At 31.4% G+C, this 20,184-nt stretch overlaps 1 protein-coding gene across 1 annotated transcript in view; it reads left to right on the top strand.

Annotated features, from left to right (window-relative positions):
* The first annotated feature begins 4,287 nt into the window (after positions 1 to 4,287).
* The window catches only part of LOC126973809 (calexcitin-1), a 68,794-nt gene continuing 52,897 nt past the window's right edge, over positions 4,288 to 20,184 (top strand). The window contains exons 1-2 of the mRNA XM_050821150.1: positions 4,288 to 4,352; positions 15,964 to 15,989. The gene's annotated coding sequence lies outside the window, so the exon portion shown is untranslated. The remainder of the gene's footprint in view (positions 4,353 to 15,963; positions 15,990 to 20,184) is intronic.

The following is a 20,184-nucleotide window of genomic DNA, read 5'->3' as shown; positions in this document are numbered from 1 at the left end:
AGCTATAAAAGCCAACTTCATTGTCATCCCACTGCACACCGCGAGATTACTTATGGGGCTGAATTACTGTGCAAGTTTTAAGGGATATTTTCTTTTATTTTATAAGTAGGAACACTAAGAGGGCCAGTATAACCCTTTTTTCATAATAGTTACCGGCACACGATATAAAACTTTAGATGTTATGAAATATTTCGATGATATAATATTTCCCTAAGCTATCGATAACTTAACACAGTTGTAAACATCACTAAGCTTTTGTATTAGCCCTGAGGTGAGGGTATAAGCACCTTTCTAATGACTCAATTATATCTATTGCGAGTGTAAATCCCTCGTTATTATTCCTTGGAAAATTATATTCTAGTATTCATTAAGAATCCAATTTATATTCAAGTCTCCGAGTTGAACAATTCAGGCATTCATAGTTTTATTATTTTCTATGGTTGATCTGTAGTAGTCCGGATCGTGGGGATGAATAACAATGTAGCAGGACTATTTGTAATTGAAATGTCATTTGAATTTCTGCAGAATGTTAGAATTGAATTGATTGATTCTATTATACCGAGACGGTGATATTCTAATAACTTGCGAATATTTCAAAGAAGAATGAACAGTTTATTATAATCACTTTCGCGTGTCAAAACAGGAAGTTGTTGACTGTTTTTTTAAATTTTATATGAATGGATATAATACTCCAAGATTCGTCACACTATAAAAAAAAACAAATCTACGAGTTATTAATGAAACTCTTCAAATTTTACAAGGTTGGGCTTCAAACATTATGCAGCGTTAATTTCAATATAAAGTCAAGCATTTGAATATAAATTTATCATTTGTTGCAAGCTGCAACTGATGCAGAAGAACACAAAATAAATATTGTAACTATGTGATAGTAAATTTTTCACAGGTCCAAACAAACTAAAAGGCTGATCTAGTGGTGAAGCCGGAAGGTAGGATTAGTAATTTCCTCCTGAAATCATTCCTATTCTTAATTATTAAAAGGCTTTTTGGGCTGCCCGTAGTTAAGGTGACCGTCGACTCGGTAAGAAGAAGAATTATTAAAAGAATACAATACTAGATATGATTAAATTAGTCGGTATTAAGGGTCCTAGACTTCAGTGGTTAGCATCATATCTTAGCAACAGGCAACAATGTCTTGTTATTGAGAAAATAGATGACAATGGAGATATGATCCCTTTCTTGTCCGAATACAAGCACAATAAATGTGGCGTTCCACAAGGAAGTATGCTGGGCCCTATCCTATTCTTACTATATATTAATGATAATATTAACATAACCAAATATTAATGTTTGTTATTTATTGTGGATATTACAATCGTTTATATACAACAAACGTTTATATACGTCAATATTACAACAAAATAACAACAATTAAAGAAGTAGCTCATACAAAGTTTCTAGGAGTAAAATAGATAAGAATTTCAATTGAAAAGAGCAAGTAGACAATATATCTAAGAGAATAAATAAGTTCGTATATGCGCTTAAATAAGTCAGAAACGTAACAAGCGTAAAAACTGCTATCATGACTTATCAAGCACATGTAGAATCGCTACTGCATTACGGGCTTATATTATGGGTACACAGCACAGATATAAATAGAGCATATATTGCCTTTGCCGTCTCTTTATATTTTCGAGATATGTATGTTTGTAAAAAAAAATAAAGAATTGTTTATATATTTAAGAATTGTAGATATAAATCCGCGGAACCGACGTGGTGCACAAAGACACGTTCTGCTAAATACTATACTATATAAGTTGTGTATGTAATTGTGTTCGTGTTTATAATAAGTTACCGAGTTGCAATACAAATTTAAATTCTAGATTATTTAGGAATAAGCTATATAGTCGGCTAAATGTTTATAATTTTTATAGTGTTAAGGAATTTATGGAAATTAAATTCTGATATTCATTGTAGTTAAATATTTGCATGCTAGGAATAGTACTAGCAAAACATATAAGCTCATTGTTATAATATTTTGACACCATTGTATACTATGTTCTTAGCAAATAAATATATTATTATTATATTAAACACCGGCATTCAATGTGTAAAGAAACCCATTAATAAGTGTCTCACACACGGGAATCACTTGATATATATTGACGGCCACAACTTATAAGAACCTGTAGCAAATAGAAATGTTCTCCGTAGTGAAAATTGATGGCAATTTATCTCGTAGTTCCATATACTAACTTTTGATTGGTCACGCTTTTGACTCTATTGATGAGGATAGAAACTGATGGAAATGTAGGTTTAACTTAATCACTCATATTACCTTAATTTTGGGATTTTTAATTCCTAACACGGTCTAAAATAAGCACTATTTTTAATTTGCCAGCGCACAAGCTATAGGATCAATTGAATAAACTGGTCAGGGTATTCCCCTGTTTGGAAAAATGTTAAAAATAAAATTAACCAAGATGTAAAAAAACAAAGTGATTGAGACTCTCCCTATAAATTTCCATCACAATGCAGATTATTTAAGGTGAAATGACAGCAATTTTCTGGTTCATCGTCTCCCTAATGGTTGCCAGACTTTCGAGACGATGTTGGTTCACATTTTTCTAACTTCCCCACCGCTGTCCGTTGCCATATGGCAATAGTATGAGACGACCGTGTAGTACGCTGTACCAAAAGAAAAACTATAAAGGGATAAAATCTGTCGAGTATGGTGGTCAACAATGCCTCCACGCAAAAGACAATACGCCCAGGAAAACATTCTCTCAGAATTATGTTTAGTGTAAATTTTTATAGAGCTGCATATTCCGATGCAGAATTCTCCGAACACTTCGTTTCAATAGCTGCAAGTCATTTGTACGTGCAGAGCACTTGCACTTGCACATTGCTCGATTGCTGCTCTCATTGCTGGTACAGAACCAGCTTCAATTCCAAGTGTCACGAGGGGCTGCTAATATAGTGTTGTGTTGGTGTCTTCTGCACTGACCAACAATGTACTGAGTCAGTTTTTTTAACTGGTAATCACGCGCCGCACAGTTTTTTGTTGCTAATAAATTATCTATTTTATATTTAATCTATTTCTTTTCTATCGCTTTATATTCCATTGCTGATTATTTAGAAATGAGAAATCCTCGATAGAAGTTTTGTAACTAAAAGGAACGGTGTTTCAAGTGGAATATATTTAATAAATACGGTGGAAATGATAGTTATAAGTATTATGTTTTATATTTTCATAAAATAGGTTGTACCGCTGACTCTCACAACGGTTCCTCGGGTTCGCTCCTTGCCTGTCACGCACCAATGTGTTCTCGGTTTTCGGATTCATAAGTACGTTTTTTCTATACTTTATAAGGTCGGCAAAGCTCTTGTGATTCCTGTGGTGTTACAAGTGAGTATGGGCTGTGGTAATCACATACCATCAAGAGACCCGTATGCTGGTATTTGTCCTCCTCTTCCATAAAAAATACGTACAAGGGCCACACGTCAAGGGAAATGAATAATCAATTACACAAGCTAGGCTAGGAATCAATATTGCGGGTTTATTAAAGTTGAAGATTGGCTCTCGCCACATCTGAAACACTTGGACTACAACTTATGGATACGATTAGAAGATATCATAACCTGCTCTAAATAACACACCGACATCGAGTCACTTGAATTAAATTTGAAGGATAGAAGTCTGTAGAATAAGCAGTGATTAAATTTCTCATGAAAACAATAAAAATCCCTACATTCGTGGCCAGACAGATTAAAGGCCTGCATAGGCGAAGGTACATCTAGAATAGATTTTTATATTTATTGCTGAGACTTCAACAATTATTTCCAAAAATGATTACAATAAGTCAAAAAACTAATGCACTTTTTTTATCGGTTTAGTTTAATTGACATTCTTGCACAGCATATTAAAATAAAATACTTTAATACAATTAAAATCCGTGTAAAACTGTATTTTTTGCAAAAGGTCCATCCTTTAAAAAGTATTTTGTTTAAATGTGTAACACTCGTATTAATCAAAATACTCTCCTTGGATTAATTAAAATTAACTCCTTACTTCCACCATATCATGCTGTATCAGTAGAATTTAAAAAATCAAGTAAAATACAAAAAAAAAAACAGAGTGAAAAGATTTACAATACTTCCAGAACACATCGAACGTTCACACTCCAAAAGTAATTGTTGTTAATCGACTTATATTAAAACTTTGTCATGCCATTTTGTTTGATCGTGGAGTAAAGGATGTATCTTGGGGTGAGCGATCAATCTTTGGGCCCCCAGTTCTTTGCTGCAATACGTTAAGCTTACCGAAGCCTCTATCCGCCGCACGGCATATCGCTACGGGGCGCGGCAGCAAGCAACCGGCTGGAACCTTCACGGTGAGTACCTCCGTGCTTATACAAATTAAAAAGTTCACATAATATACTTTTGCAGTTCTTTTTTCAAATAACAAAACTCATTTATTTACTGGTTTTTATTTTAAAAGTTTAATTTATTCGGCTTAAACTCAGATAGATTAAAACTTTTTACGCAACTGTTTTTTTTAAGTGAAGATGCAACTATGGCTACATTAATAATTTACTGGACTGTTTGTCTAATATAACAATAGTTAAACGATTATTGCAGATAAGGGTTAACTAGATATCTTTAATTCATCATTTGACTAAACTTTTTACGTAACTTTCGGTTTAGTAACAATTGCTGATACGAGCGCCCTCAACGTCAGGTAGAGGAACAGTACTTGTATCTTACATAAGTTGTTTGTTGTTCGTTTTAGTTTCATGTTACATTAGAATAATAATTTTTTTCGTTAATAAAACCTGAGACAGGAATTCAATATTTTAATTAAACATATTTGTTTTATTTAGCGGTGAATAAGAAACAGAAAACAATTACTCTATTACCTACGAATGAGAGTCGTCTATGTAATTGAAAGAAGAAAACATATTAAAGAAGAAAAGTAGTAAGGAGTCATAAAAAATTCCAATAATAACCTTTTTTAATTTTTAAAATTTGCTAATTGACTTAAAAATTGTTATTTTCTAGTCAAATAATTACACGCTATACTTAAAATTCGTACTTATAGGGCATGACAAAATAAAATAAAAAATAGAAAAATCTTATTTCCGACATAATAAGGGAAAGCTTTTTAATGTCAGACAATTTAATTTTTCATAATTTAAAGTGACATTGATTTTTTAAAAACCTCTACCACTTCATGATTTAAATCTGGGTTTGCGTGGAAATTGCCTTTTAAAAAATTATCGATAGAACTATTAAACAACTGCTATATGTCTTTGAGAAAAATAATAATTGTACATAATTTATTAACAAGCAAATACTGCTCTAAATATTATTCATTTATATATTATAATCATAAGACGACAATGTTTTAATTATTTTCGCCCTGCCGCCGGTCGCGGTGGTATTTCTTTGTCAATATAATATATTATACAGTATAATACAAAATATAACTACATTATATATATAAAAATCTCGTGTCCGGGTGTTTATTACCAAACTCGAAATGACAAGGGTCAACCCAACCCTCAATTGTTTTTTATTTTTATTTTATTAAGATTAAGCATTAAATAATATATACAACTTCAAATTTTCTCCCGTCGTATTTTGAGTTGCATAATGTTAATCGAATATAATGATTATTATAGTACTATAAATTTTATGTTCAATATATTTGGTTGGTCTGAGAATCGGTCGTCATCTATTTTTTTTACCCCGAAAATTTTAATTCTTGTATTCTTTTTATTACTTTTTATGGCAATACAACGTTTGCTGGGTCTGCTAGATATTATATAAAAGGCATTAATTTTCTAAAAATTGAATCCTTTAGAATTCTTTTTGAAGTTACTTCAAACACCACCGCCGCTTCGGAAATAAATGGCGCTCTGAGAGAGAAGACGCGGCGCAAGAAATTTGTATCAAGAAAATAATCATAATCAAGTACCAGGCTGTCCGATCACATAGATATTCAGCTGTGGAGTATTAGGATTTACGACGGAGCCATTTTTAATAGAATATTGAAATTTATATTTATTTATAGATAATGCCTGAACAGTGGCTGGGATTATGTCATAAAAGTGTATACATGTTACCTTAAAGGTATTATGCATCTCATGATATGTACTTATGTGTATATTCCAAAACACCGTGAACGTCCAATGGACAATGAACGCTCTTTCTTTTAGTCTGTTATTAGAACTAGAAAAATCTGAAGCAGAACAAGGAACCAGCACACGGGTTGCTCGTGTTTCCTATTATCCATTAAAAAATCAAAATAGGTTGTGATCGGGTGTTACGTTTGACAAATCATTTTACACTTAAAAGCCTCGATATGGATTTCATGTATACAAAAATACGAAACATATTTTCACATACCTGTTCTTGTACGTTCTACATTACACAATTTAAAAAAAATAAGACAATTTATATGTAAAAGATGAATTATTATAATAACGATGTGTGTTTCATAAACAATATTATGTTTTACTTCACTGAATAAAAAAACAAGAAAAATAAATGTGTAATTATGAATAGTTTTTCCCGTTTTATATAAAAAACTAAGTTATATAATATATATTTATACAAATTTATTATTTACCAAAACTTATCGCCGATGTGAGACTCGAATCGGCGGCCCTCGTGTTCCGTTGCATTATTAAGAACGCTCCGTAGGGACATCTCCAGAAGCCAGAAGTGAGGGATGTCACTTAAAAATATAAAGCTGCTTCTATAATATATTATAATTATAATATACATGTATTAAAAGAAGAAGGTATTTCATTCTGAAGGGGAAATTGTGATTAGTTAGTTAACTAGACATGTGGCGATCCTCCACAGTGCGGTTTTCAAAGAACTTTCTTCCACGTACTACAAAGCCGTGGAATGAGCTTCCTTGTGGCGGTGTTTCCGGGACAATACGACATTTAATTGTAAATATTTTATTAGTACACGTCCTTGAAACAGAATATACGGCACTACATATATACAGGCACGGAGTATTATTTATCATCAGATAATCTTGCTCGTCTCTATAGAATAAACAAAATGGCGAACAATTGGGACGCGCACGGCTTTTTCCGTTTAAATTTTAGCGTTTTATTTCAATTTAGTTTAACTTGCTAATTTTTGCACCGATGGAAATGAATCTAACATACTTTACCGAAAGTCCAATCCATGTCGGCGAAGCAAGTTTCGAGATTAGCATTAACAAACAGACAAATCGACTAAAAGACTAAACGAGCTTTGTGACATAAGTATAATATAAGCTTACTATTTTTTTAATATTCAATAATAGTTAATTTTCAATGAGGATGTTTAAGGCTGATTATTAAGAGGGTTTTGTGTTGTCCTTACGCCTCGGTATTTATTAGATAAAAATTAAATTATAATAATAAACGTAGCTACGTTAATAAATAACTGATGATTTACAAGACTACCGATATAGCCTGCTTTGTATGTACAAATTCTTAGTGAAAGTTGTTATAAGAGGAAATACAAGAAATGTGTCTATTACCCCGGTATATTTTTACTATCGATTTGAGAAGCTGTTATTGATAACATGAATAGGTGGAGGCTCATAACGCGTTCGGTAAAAAGTCAGTTCATGTGTAAATTAACGAACACGAAAATAAAATGTCGCAATTAAATCAAAAACTAAAAAGAATTATGAAATTAGGTGAGAAGACAACATAAATAAGTAAAAGAAAAGATTGAAAAATTGTAGCACTTGTTACGGCACTACAAATATGTTATTGATGTAGACTTTTCAAGCGATTTCAAAGAAAGGAGGTTATCAACGTGTTTGTATTATCATAGTATGGATTAGACCGTTTTAAATATTTTAAAGGGTACCGAGATTGGTTTTTATTAGAAAACATAATATTATTTAACTACCTATATTTTATTAGGTTAGCGAAATGAATCACATCTAACGATGGAGTATATTGGTATTTGTGAATGTAAAGTAAAAGTAAAGGTAGCATTTATTCATGACAATACACAAAACATAGTAAATACATAGTTAAATTAACAAAATAACAAAAAAAAAATATGATGTCATTATAGGAGACGCACTGAACATTTTTTGATTGAAATTAGTATCAGTCCAATTCCAACACTGATTGTCAGTAGGTACCTACCAAGTTGACCTGTTGATAGCAGCCGTAGAAAACACGGTTCCTTTTGTATATCCTAAAAAATGACAATCTTAAAAATAGTACAAAAATAATAAAAATCAATAAAGAATTTTAGAGTTTTAAATGATTTTTATTTTATTAAATAGAGCACGTTTTGTATTTTGTTTTGATTTTTTTTAGTTTAATTTCTATATTATAATTTATGACTCTGAACCCTTTTGTTTTTCTAGTAGAAAAGATTTCAGTTTTTTTAAAGGGAGAACAAGCCGTGTAGGATATCTTGGGATTACTAAAATTCGTTCGTTAATAATAATAATACTAAAATCAGCAAAATTCCGCTGAGACTGAAAAGGTAAAAAAAGAGTATCGGGAACATGACAAATAGAGATCAGACTTATAAGTTACATAATATTATATAGATGTATGTTTGCATAATTAATGTAATTATTACTACGTTTTAATTAGAAGCTGGGTTTTTAAATTTTTCTTAGAATATAGATATTATTAATAAAGCATGTCAGACAAATTTAAATTCAAGTTGAAGCGATGTTCAGTGTTCTAAAACTAAGTTATTACAGGCACTAATTGATGATGTAACGTCGGGCCAAATTTAACCCGAGACAGGTTTGGCATAATTGATAATTATCTTACTTTACAGCATTGCATGCAAATTTGTTACCCAATTACTGTGTGAAAATGAGTATGTGTTACCTATTAATATGATATTAGCATGTATGTGTATCAAATAAAACTCTGATTATTAATTATTATACAGAACAGAATGTTTCATTTATTTTATTACAAAGTCACCCTAAATGTCGATAATGCTCATAAAATTCTTCGTTCCACAAAACTATCAATTTAAACTTATAAATAACATATTGTATTCTTAATCATAATATTTTTTTTCATATAAGATTTTATACACTCTCTCAGAGTGTAAGAGAATACGGTAATGTAAATTAAAAAAAAAAATGTTTTTAGTTACTAGTGGTTACAATATTTTTGTTATATACGATTTCTAGGTCCTAGTAGACAATACCTACGTACTTCGCGCTTGAGACATGCAATACGTATACTTGCTATAGCAAGTTAGCAACATCTTCGTACGAATAGAGACGTAGCTGCCAAATAGCTTGTAGCAACGTAGCGCGTAGCACGAAGACAACGAGTATCTGTGTTCTGTATACGCCTCGATTATTAGCATTTTTGGCGTAGTATACCAAATAGAATATAGGGTAAGTATATTATACGCTATAAACCCATTGCTTTAGAATGATAAAACTTAAATACTATACCCGTGCGGGTATTTAACACAAAATAAACGGTCACACTGAAAGAATCCAACAAAACGAAAAGAGACGGCGCATCTTAAGACATTGATTTATAGATTTTATATTAGCAATACAAGAAATTCGGAAGTTATGCTGTCAACAATTTGGAAGTTGAATTTTTATATTTTTTTAGGAAAATGTATAATTTATAACACTTTTTCTTTCATCAATAGCGGCAAAAATAATGTTAAGGCCGGCAATGCTCCTGTGATTCCTCTGGTGTTGCAAGAGATTGTGGGCGGCGGTGATCACTTAACACCAGATGACCCATTCGCTCGTTTATCCTCTTATTCCATAAAAAACATATTTGAAGTGTTTGAATTATAAAGTTTGATCAGTAATGGAAGTTAAGCGTTTCAACATAGATTTGTTTCTTCTCTTCAATAGCGACCAATATGTACTGTTGGCATTCCTATGTAATCACTGATTTATACAAACTCTCACTACAACTTCAATATTTTGGGCTTATCAAGAATTTAAATCTATTCAGCCCCTATGGCATATACATGTATAGCCGTACTCTTTTAGCTCAGACCATAAGCGCGTGAACATTGGGGCGCGCAAGAGATTGTCTGCCATCGGCATCATTGAACTGAAAATGCAGAGTCTAAGTCTTAACTTATCTTCTATCTAGAACAGTGGTACATTGTTCAGTCTAACAGATTTGTGCCTTAACCACAAAAAAAATTACAAAAAAACAACCAATTTCGAAAACACTATTCCAAAACAATAGATATAATATGCAATAAAAAGTAAAAAAATAATTGCGTATTTTTATACAATATAATTCTAGTTACGATTATTGTAATTTTTGGAATCGGTGTTCTTCCGCCGCGACCCGCTCTCGCTTCTCATCTCCTCACGACTCAAGCACATCTCACCTATAACTATGTATGTAGTTACAAGCCTATCTTTGATGACACCGACTCCAAAAATTACAATAATTATCAAAGTCGGTTCACCCAGTCGAAAGTTTTGAGGTTACAAACATTAAAATAAAAAAAAAATACCGACGAATTGAAAACCTCCACCTTTTTTGAAGTCGGTTAAAAAGCCAATCAATCGTGTCACCCCCTCTTTAAAAATATTCCTTTTATTGCCTCAAGAAGCTATTGAATCTGATTTCTGTTGCCAAAAAACAGATTGGAGAAAACGAAAAAGAAATCAATTATTGATCAGGTGACGATATATTCTTATTCCACAAAATAAATATATATAAATATATATAGTATTTAGTAAAGTTGTTTTATTATTTATTTCTAGCATATCGCATAAATATCTATATGTTTCATCTAAATTCAAGCTCCCGGTGTATTGTTCGGAAAATACGGTTGTCTAATAAATAAAACATTGTATCAAATCACATGACTGAACAAATGTGCTTATATGAGATACTTCGCTATATCGATATCAATAAATAACAACAACATTAATGTTTTCAAAGATGTAAGAAGATAACAAAACATATATATTAAGTTAGTCCTGCTGTTTTAATTTTTCATCATAAGGTTTCAAATAAATTTTGTTTTTTTAATAAATAATAAAATCTTTGAATACTTAATTTTTTGTTATTTTTATTATTTATTTCTAGCATATCGCATAAATATCTATATGTTTCATCTAAATTCAAGCTCCCGGTGTATTGTTCGGAAAATACGGTTGTCTAATAAATAAAACATTGTATCAAATCACATGACTGAACAAATGTGCTTATATGAGATACTTCGCTATATCGATATCAATAAATAACAACAACATTAATGTTTTCAAAGATGTAAGAAGATAACAAAACATATATATTAAGTTAGTCCTGCTGTTTTAATTTTTCATCATAAGGTTTCAAATAAATTTTGTTTTTTTAATAAATAATAAAATCTTTGAATACTTAATTTTTTTCTCGTTTTGTTTTTGCGTTACAAATATGCATACATGTCTCTTAATAATAAGTAAAATAAAATCTTCATTCCTCTTTAGTCACAATCGTTCATATGTCTTGGCCTTCTCAATGATTCTCATCTCGATCGTTTGAAACTTCTCTTCTGCTTTTATATTAGAGGGTAAACAAGCATACGACACATCTGTGAGTGAGTGGTGTCTCCGCTACCCACACTTTCTTCTCTAAGAGCGTAATAATTGATGCTGCAAACTGTGTCATATTGAGCTAGAAATGCGAGTTCATTCCATAGTTTGACAGGGGAAGGAAGAAACAGATAATTGTTTGCTTTACAAGTGAACGAAGGTATTTCTTAATACAATCTGAGAAGTGCGGATTTCGAAATGCGTACACATACTGTTAGCTACTTACATATTATATGTGTCCCGCTCTACGCACCTATGTTGAGTGCTGGTAGTGATTTCTGAACGACGCGACGCATAATAATTTTGCTCATCAACTAGTATACATCAATTCTTTGTACGAGTTAGGTTGAGAATGCTGTGTAATTTCGTTCAATTGCGGCAACAACAAAGTCTATACTGCACCATGCATCAAACCCTGTATATATATAAACATAAAATTTATGAATTTGATTATTTTATCTTCTTGATATCTTTAAATATAAAAAATTTGTACCACATTGTTGGTCCGCGATGGACTCCTAAACTACTGAACCGAAATTAATCAAATTATGCACAACGTGTGCAGGTTGATCCAACTTGAGAGAAAAAGAAAGACAACTTTAATATTTATACTTAACTTTTATTTCCCTTAATATTCTTTAATATTATTTTTTTTTTGTATGAATAATTCTATTATATAAATTTACGCACAGTTTTATCGTTCTTGTTAATTATATTAATATAAAAATAAAAAAAAATGTAATTTTAACTCTACTGACATTAATATTTATTTTAGATCAAAGTTTTTTAGTTGTATTTTATGAAGCACTTCGGGAAAATTTGATATTACAAATGGGCAAAGCCGTTGGCAAGTCATCTTGAAACCGTTTGTGGCTTTTATTAGGAGCATCGAAAGCTTCCAATCTCTCTACAACACCTGCTGCCTCCACCTAAGTTGAAATCAATGAAGGATTTTAGCCTTATTATGGGTTTTATTCGATAGCACGTTGTGGCAAATTTCTAAGAATCAATTTAGAGATAAAATGACTATCCCTTTTGAGGCACATATGTCTTCGACTTACGTTTTGCATTGAAATGTTTATGAATTGAACACGAAATAGATCGACTCTGAGAAGATGCAACTATTCGTTTTATGAAGGCTTTTTTCTCAAGTCATATATTATCACATTATCATAATTATTTCTGCTGGGCAAACAACACTGAATTTGAAATTTTGTTTACATTCTTAAACATTTTCCAAAAGAAGTGACTCAGGAACACTGGTGGAGGAGACAAGGGTGCTTGTGATAGTAACTAGAATGTCAGAAAAAAAAGATTAAATAAAATCAAGTCGAATACAATTGACAATAATAAAGCTCAGAACAGTAATGTTACAGTAAATTCACTTGTATCGTTATTGCATCACTTCGAAGCGTACTTCGAGGCACACGATCGATTTACGTATTGGCAACAATTTTTAGTTCGTTGCAGTTGCCAACAACCTCACGAATCTCGGAAGAGCGATTAAAACTTCACGTCGAAACTTATCTGAACTTCACAAGATATGCGAATTGATTTTATAACTACTTCTCTATCTGTTATGTTATAAAGTTTCTTGTTTCCTATTTCAATGGGGGTTTAAGGACAGCAGTGAAGTTCGTCCAAATAATATTAAAAGTCGTCGCTATAGCTCACCTATTGATCGCGTTTGGCAGTTTGATTGTGTCAGGCACAACGCTTCTGGTTCTATATATTACGTAATTAATTGTGTACGACACAATTAATGTATTACCTTCTTCAGCAAGTCAGCTACAACCTTGTCCTACTTAACATACATAAAGTAATTTGGATTTAGTTGACAAAAATTAAAGTCTAAGAACACAGTTTTTGCTCCTTTCTTCTATTTTAGCTACTTCGGGTTTCACTAAAAAACCTAATCCGTTGATAAAATCTCTAGGTAATTTATTTGTCAACCTTGACTGAAAATCGAATAAAGAAAAAAAGATGCAGTTGGCTCTCGTACCATTGTTACTTCTATATTAAAGAAACCGACAATAGACAAGATCAAAGATAGTCCACGGACAAGCAGAGTAAGTCTCAAAAGGCCAATAACGTTGACCAATCTTAACTAAGCCTTTTGACTTCATCAATAGTAAACAAAGCTAATTGGGGCTCTTTGACAACGTTCCCACAGAGAAGTTTCGAGAATTATTATAGTGGGTTTTCATGACACGGCAGACGTTAATTGGCTGTTTTGGAGAATTGAATATTTATGATGTATTATTTAGAATGATATAGATTAATAAGCTTTTCATGATTGATAATAAGTCATAAGTCTAGTCAAAATAAAATCGTATGAGTCGTACTGTCCGTTAGAAACGATAAAACTTATAAATGGCTTGAGTTTTAATATTACTTTTGTTATTATGATTGAGTTAATTCTCTGATTATTTAGGTTATATATCGATAAATTTGAAAACATCTAAAGGAACAGCTGTACAACCAAAATCTTATGATTTAGGTTTTTGACATTTTCTTTCTCTCTAGTTCGTGGTCACTTCGTGTTTCTAAAATTGAAAATAATATTTTGAGTCGGTTGCAAATTCACATCATATCCGATATAATAATAGAAATGTGAGTCTTTGGTCAAAAGTACAGTTATCGTGACATGATAGGTCCAAGTAAATTTTTAAGGGCTGCCACACTTTATCAATTTTTTGTCGAACTTTTGTCCCAAATCAACCAGTCAACCAACCAAACCGCATTAAAATTTAGTTCTACTAAGCAAGAAGAGTTAATTGTGCTTTTATCCAGATTTCTTGGTACCAATGGAACTTTCAATCCAACGCAAGTATACAAAGGACATATAAAGCTTATTTTCAAACATTCGATTGCAAACTAAAGCAATATTTTACTGCTTCCTTTCACCAACTGTTCGCTTCCTGAATTTATAATTCGAAACAGTTTCTCGGGAAAATCTACGGAATACGAATTTAAGGCTTGAACGGTAGCCATGAGATATTTTCTGTAATATATAGCCTCTTTTCTTAACACCTATAAAAAATATTTTTACATTTTATATTCAAATAAAATATAACATGAATTTGTTATATTTTAAAAACTGCGAAAACCGCTACTTTTTGCAGTTCGTAATTTGCAACCGTGTTAATTTTATACTTATTAATAATTAGTTAATACGTCTTAAATAACTTATAGATATAAATTTATTAATTAGTTTATTTTTCATTTGATTGACTTTGTTACTTTATAGAAATTCGTTTATAAAATTGAACTCCCATTTATTTTCATAAGCATTATTTAACTTGTGTTAATATTTACTGGTATAGTAAAACAGCGTCATACAACCTTTCTATTGTAAAATGAACTGGTATTTAGTTATCAAAACATTGAAACCAACTCCAACTGTCCTATTAGATAACATTGGAACCTACAGCTAACTTAACAAAGTTATTAATAAGTTATGTAGTGGTTGTTGGCAACTCAGGAACATAGGAATATTATGTTTAAACTGTCAGAAACATAGCAATAGTTACAACTCGCGACTTTGAGTCACAGCAAAGATGTAGTATTAAATACGTGAGTATCCTTCCCTACTATGTGATCATATTTGTATCATTCTTGTGGATTCTTACGAATTCATACTTAAAAAAAAGCAACAATATTTCCATAATCTTTTAGTATTTTTACACAAACCGTAAGTGACACATTTACAGTAATTAAAATTCGTTTTTTTTATATTTTATAAATCTATTTTTCTAAAAAATTCACGTTTCCTATTTATATTGATGGTCTTATAATTTCATAATTGTAATTTATTATCACTTGGCTTAGATTTTTAGGTTTTATTTTTTATGCTTCCACGCCTCCACTACTTAGTTGATCATAATGAAAGTTGCACATAAAATTGCTGTGCTTCGTAAAAAGCTATGCCAAAATTCTTTAGAGTTTCACAGCTTGATACTAATTAACATCAAAAGCTAGTATGTCTATGATATTAATCATTCTAGTATTATGTATTTGGTTATAACAGTTGTCATTTCTTCAATTTAAATTTCTAAATATTAGTGCCGTATTATTTTTATGATAATAAGGGACGAGCAGGATGTAATTGATACGCGATGCCCATTACAATGCAGTGCCGCTCGGGATTCGTGATAAACCCAATAATTCCAAGCGCCACTACAATTATTGCACTGGTCACCTTGACACATGAGTCAAGTCTCATTTGCCCAGTAATTTCGCCCTTCAGACCGAAACACAATAATGCTTACACATTATTGCTTCACGGTAGAAATAGCCGCCGTTGTGTTACCCATAATCTAGCCGGCATACTGTGCATAGGAGCCTCCCACTGGTTACATTTATTTATTTATAGCCGTTTACATATATTTAATTATTTATATATTATATTTTGTTTGCAGGTAAACTACAAGACTCCAAAAAGCAAGTAAGTACAAATAATATAAATCGTTTAATTTAAATGTATTGGACCAACAAATGGGTTCCATAACAATTCTCACTCAGGCATAGTGGCACATACAGAGTGATGTTTATATATTCATTTATTAAGGCATACATACAAACTTAAGTTAATAACAATAATATTAATTAGTTAAATTTGAATTTGAATATGAACTATCACCGAATACCTACATACTTTATAAACAGTATTGATAATTTAAAAAAATTTTAAATTATACAAAATGTAATCAAAACATGAATAATAATATTATGATTATTCAACAAATCACTTGTATATTGTGTAATTTTTTAAAATGAAACCATTGTTAACTGGATCGTGTTAAGATTTTCCTGCAAAAGGCATAAAATAAATTATTATTAATTTTCTTCTAAATTGGAATTCCTTTCTATGCTAATTACACTTCCACCGCTCCGGAAACAAATGGTGCTCTGAGAGAGAAGAAGCTTTGCTAGTATTCTTTAAATTGCTATAAGATAATCATAACGTAATCCATGTTGTCTGATAGTTTACATATTGTGCTGGTGAAAAGTAAAATTTAAATCTGATTTTTTTTTATTGTTTTAATTACTTATAGATAACATGTGAGAAGAATGAATGTACTATTTCTTTTTATTATTTAGTTTAGTTCTCATGACAGTGTTCGTCATGTTCACTTCAATGTCACTGCTCGTCTCGGGGCTATTCATTTCCTTCTCTACAATATATTCGTGAACGGACGCTACTTGTGGTGCCTCCATTTGATGTTTTAATATATAAGTGTGGTGATGTTATAAAGTTATTTACTTATTATACATGTTTTTAAATCGCTAATAAAATTATCTTATATTTTTTTTACAGTGTGTGTGGATTGATGCATCTGATGTACTTAATATATGTTGTGTTTTTATTTAGAAATAGAAATAGAAACACTTTATTAATTTACACAATTTTTTTTACTAACTCATTCATCTAAGAGATTGAATATTTGATAATTTGAGTATTTTGTTGATCATGTTTCATTTATTACAAACAAATAATCTGTAATGTCGTTTTTAAGGAATGGCAATGAGTTTCTAGCCACTTCACCTCATTAACGCTCAACCTTTTCCGAAGTGGTTTGAAAAACTCATGATTGGACTTGATTTGCCGCGGCTTGTCCTACTAGATTAAGTTAAACGCATAACCTTATTTTTAAGAGTAGTCACCATGAAATTATTTAGAGCAAGGGGCTACGACTTTAATTTACTAAACTTGAAAGTGTTTCAAAGTTGTTACATACTGTGCGAGCACTTTTGGCTAATATTCTCCATAAACTGTAATTTTGTTAAGTCATATTGTTGGCCTTAATGAGCCCACAGTGAGACACATCTGTGGCTCTCAAAGTGTGAAACAATGGGGTACTTTGTAATAACTGTATAAATAAGTCAGCTAGTAAAAACAGGAAAAATGGAGGAATAATTTAAAAAAATATTTTACATATATAAACGTTTTACGTATATATATCTCTCATTTGTGTAGATTGTAGATTTATTCATAATTTCCAACTTTCCTGGTTGTGCGGGTCCTAAATATTGCAATAACTTGTATTTTTCTTTTTAAGCTAGTCAAAAAGCAGTCTGAAAATATAAGTGATGGCTCACCAGAATCATAATGACGTCTAAAAAATGTATCAAAAGTGTGTATTTAGCATATAAAATATTGCATTTATTATTAACATATTCAATTGAAAAATCATAGCAAGTAGTTTGTCGTAAATAACTCAAAAACTAGTTACCGTCTTTTAGCGGCACTGCGCTACTTATATACTATTGGCGTTAAATTTAAATTATAAATAGTGGAGATAGAGTTCCGAGAGCCAGAACTTTTTTATTGGAAATTTCCTCCTCTTTAAGTATATTTTTTCAAATTCCTTAAATATAAAAACTTTTGAGTTATTTACGAAAGAACTAAATGCTATCTGTTTTTTGTTGATAAAATATTTTTCTACACGTCTTTCCAAATCGAAAGAGCTATCTCTCATATTTTTAGGAGATTTATTGAGAATTAATACAGGTATGAACTTGATGACTAACCTAAATGAAAATGTCATAAAACTAACATAGGTCATTGAAACTGACCAAACTTTTAGTTGGGTTAAAGTTAATTAACACTTGATTAACATTGAATTTATTTTAGTCCTTCACTGCCAAAGTGGAACTATTTTCTAATTCAAATGCATGCACTACAAATTAAATTTCACGTAATAAAGGAAATGGGAAGCGACGATATAAAGCCTTCATCGTATCACTTTGATAGTACGAGCACGTTCCTTCGTAACGATCTTGTTAACAATCACGCTTCTCTGGGATATATATATTTTTTCACATTCAATTTTCTTTTGCTTTACATATGAAAGCAGACATTCTTATGTCTATATGTATATAAGAATAAATAAAAACTTTTTTAGTTATATACCTGTATAGCCGAGTGGTTACTATGCTAGAGGTCCCGGGTTCGAATCCCGGTAGGTGCAAGCATTTATATGATGAATATTGATGTTTGTTTCCGAGTCATGGATGTTTATATGTATTTATATATGTTTAAGTAAGTACCCATATTGTATTAAACATATCGTTGTCTTGCAATTTCGGCAAGATAATTTGTGTAAAAAATACTTAAATATCGTTCATTTAAATATCATTAAATTATTATTATACAATAAGGAAAATATGTTTTTGGTTCAGTAGACATATGAGTTACTAGTTGCTGATTTTTTTAATAAAAATAAGGAACAAGACGAACAGGGCGTTCAGCTGATGGTAATTGATTCGCCCTGCACATTACAATGTAGTGCCCCTCAGGATTATTGAAAAACCTAAAAATTCTGAGTGGCACTACAATTGCGCTTGAGACATAAGTATCATTTGCCCAGTAATTTCACTAGCTACGGCGCCCTTCAGACCGAAACACAGTAATGCTTACACATGACTGCTTCACGGCAGAAATTGGCGCCGTTGTAAAGTAAAGTAAAGTAAAGTAAAGTATGCATTTATTCATGACATCACAAAACATATATACATAGTTAAATTAACAAATAAAAAAATACGGGGTCATGAAAAGGACACCCACTCAGTATTTTTGGAAATGATTTCCAGTACTGATTTTCAGTAGGTACCTACCAAGTCGACTCGTTGACAGTAGCTGTAGACAACACGGTTCCTTTTGTTATAGGTCTTAAAAGTGACCATCCAAAAATAGTAGAAAAATAAAATAAAAGAAACTAAAAGATTGAATTGGAAAACGAGTTTAAAAATATTTTTATTTTAATTTTATTAAATAAGACATATTTTGATTTTTTATTTTATTTATTCATGCTGTTTATTTTTGATTTTATGCCTCTGAACATTTTTGTTTTTCTAATAGAAAAGATTTCAGTTTGTTTTTAAAGGAGAACAAATTTTTTTGATCTTTAATAGGTGGCGGCAAATCATTCCAGCATTTGGAGGCGCTGTATTTAAAGCTACCCCTAAATGCTGCGGTACCGTGTAGAGGCACTTCAAGGAGAGTCTTGCCGTGACGCGTCTGATAACTCTCATTTGAGTCCGATAACCACCTAAGCCTTTTATATAGGTAAAATGGTATTCTGTACTTAACCACGCTAAAAAGTAACGAGGCAAACTGAAATTGCCTACGTAATTCCATCTTCATTATGTTGTTGGTGTTCAAAAAGGGTGTTACGTGTGCACGGTAAGGAATATCATAACAAAATCTTGTGCAAGCATTTTGTACCCTTTGTATAAGTTTTTTTGAAGCCACCAACAACCTAGGCCCAATCACTGTATTAGCGTAGTTAAATTTAGAGAGAATAAGTGATTCACATAACTCTTTGCGAACCCAAACGCTTAGCGAATTTCTGATGCGATAAAGTAACTTTAACCTATAAAAACAATTTTTCGCGACACCAAGAATGTGATTTTGAAATCGCAAGGATTCGTCAAATACAACTCCCAGGTTGCGCGCTTCAGAGACTCTGTCTATTTGTTCTCCATTTATAAAAATTTTGGGTTTATGGTCTGATGTTGTGTTGACTTGATGGTTACTTCCTAATATCATATATTTTGTTTTTTTCGCGTTTAACTCAAGGCAGTTATTTTTTGACCATATAGATATGCGATTTAGGTCTTCCTGTAATTTCGCAAGA

Source organism: Leptidea sinapis, chromosome 30 (assembly GCF_905404315.1).
Source record: "Leptidea sinapis chromosome 30, ilLepSina1.1, whole genome shotgun sequence".
NCBI lineage: Eukaryota > Metazoa > Arthropoda > Insecta > Lepidoptera > Pieridae > Leptidea > Leptidea sinapis.
This window is presented reverse-complemented; position numbering and strand designations above follow the sequence as displayed.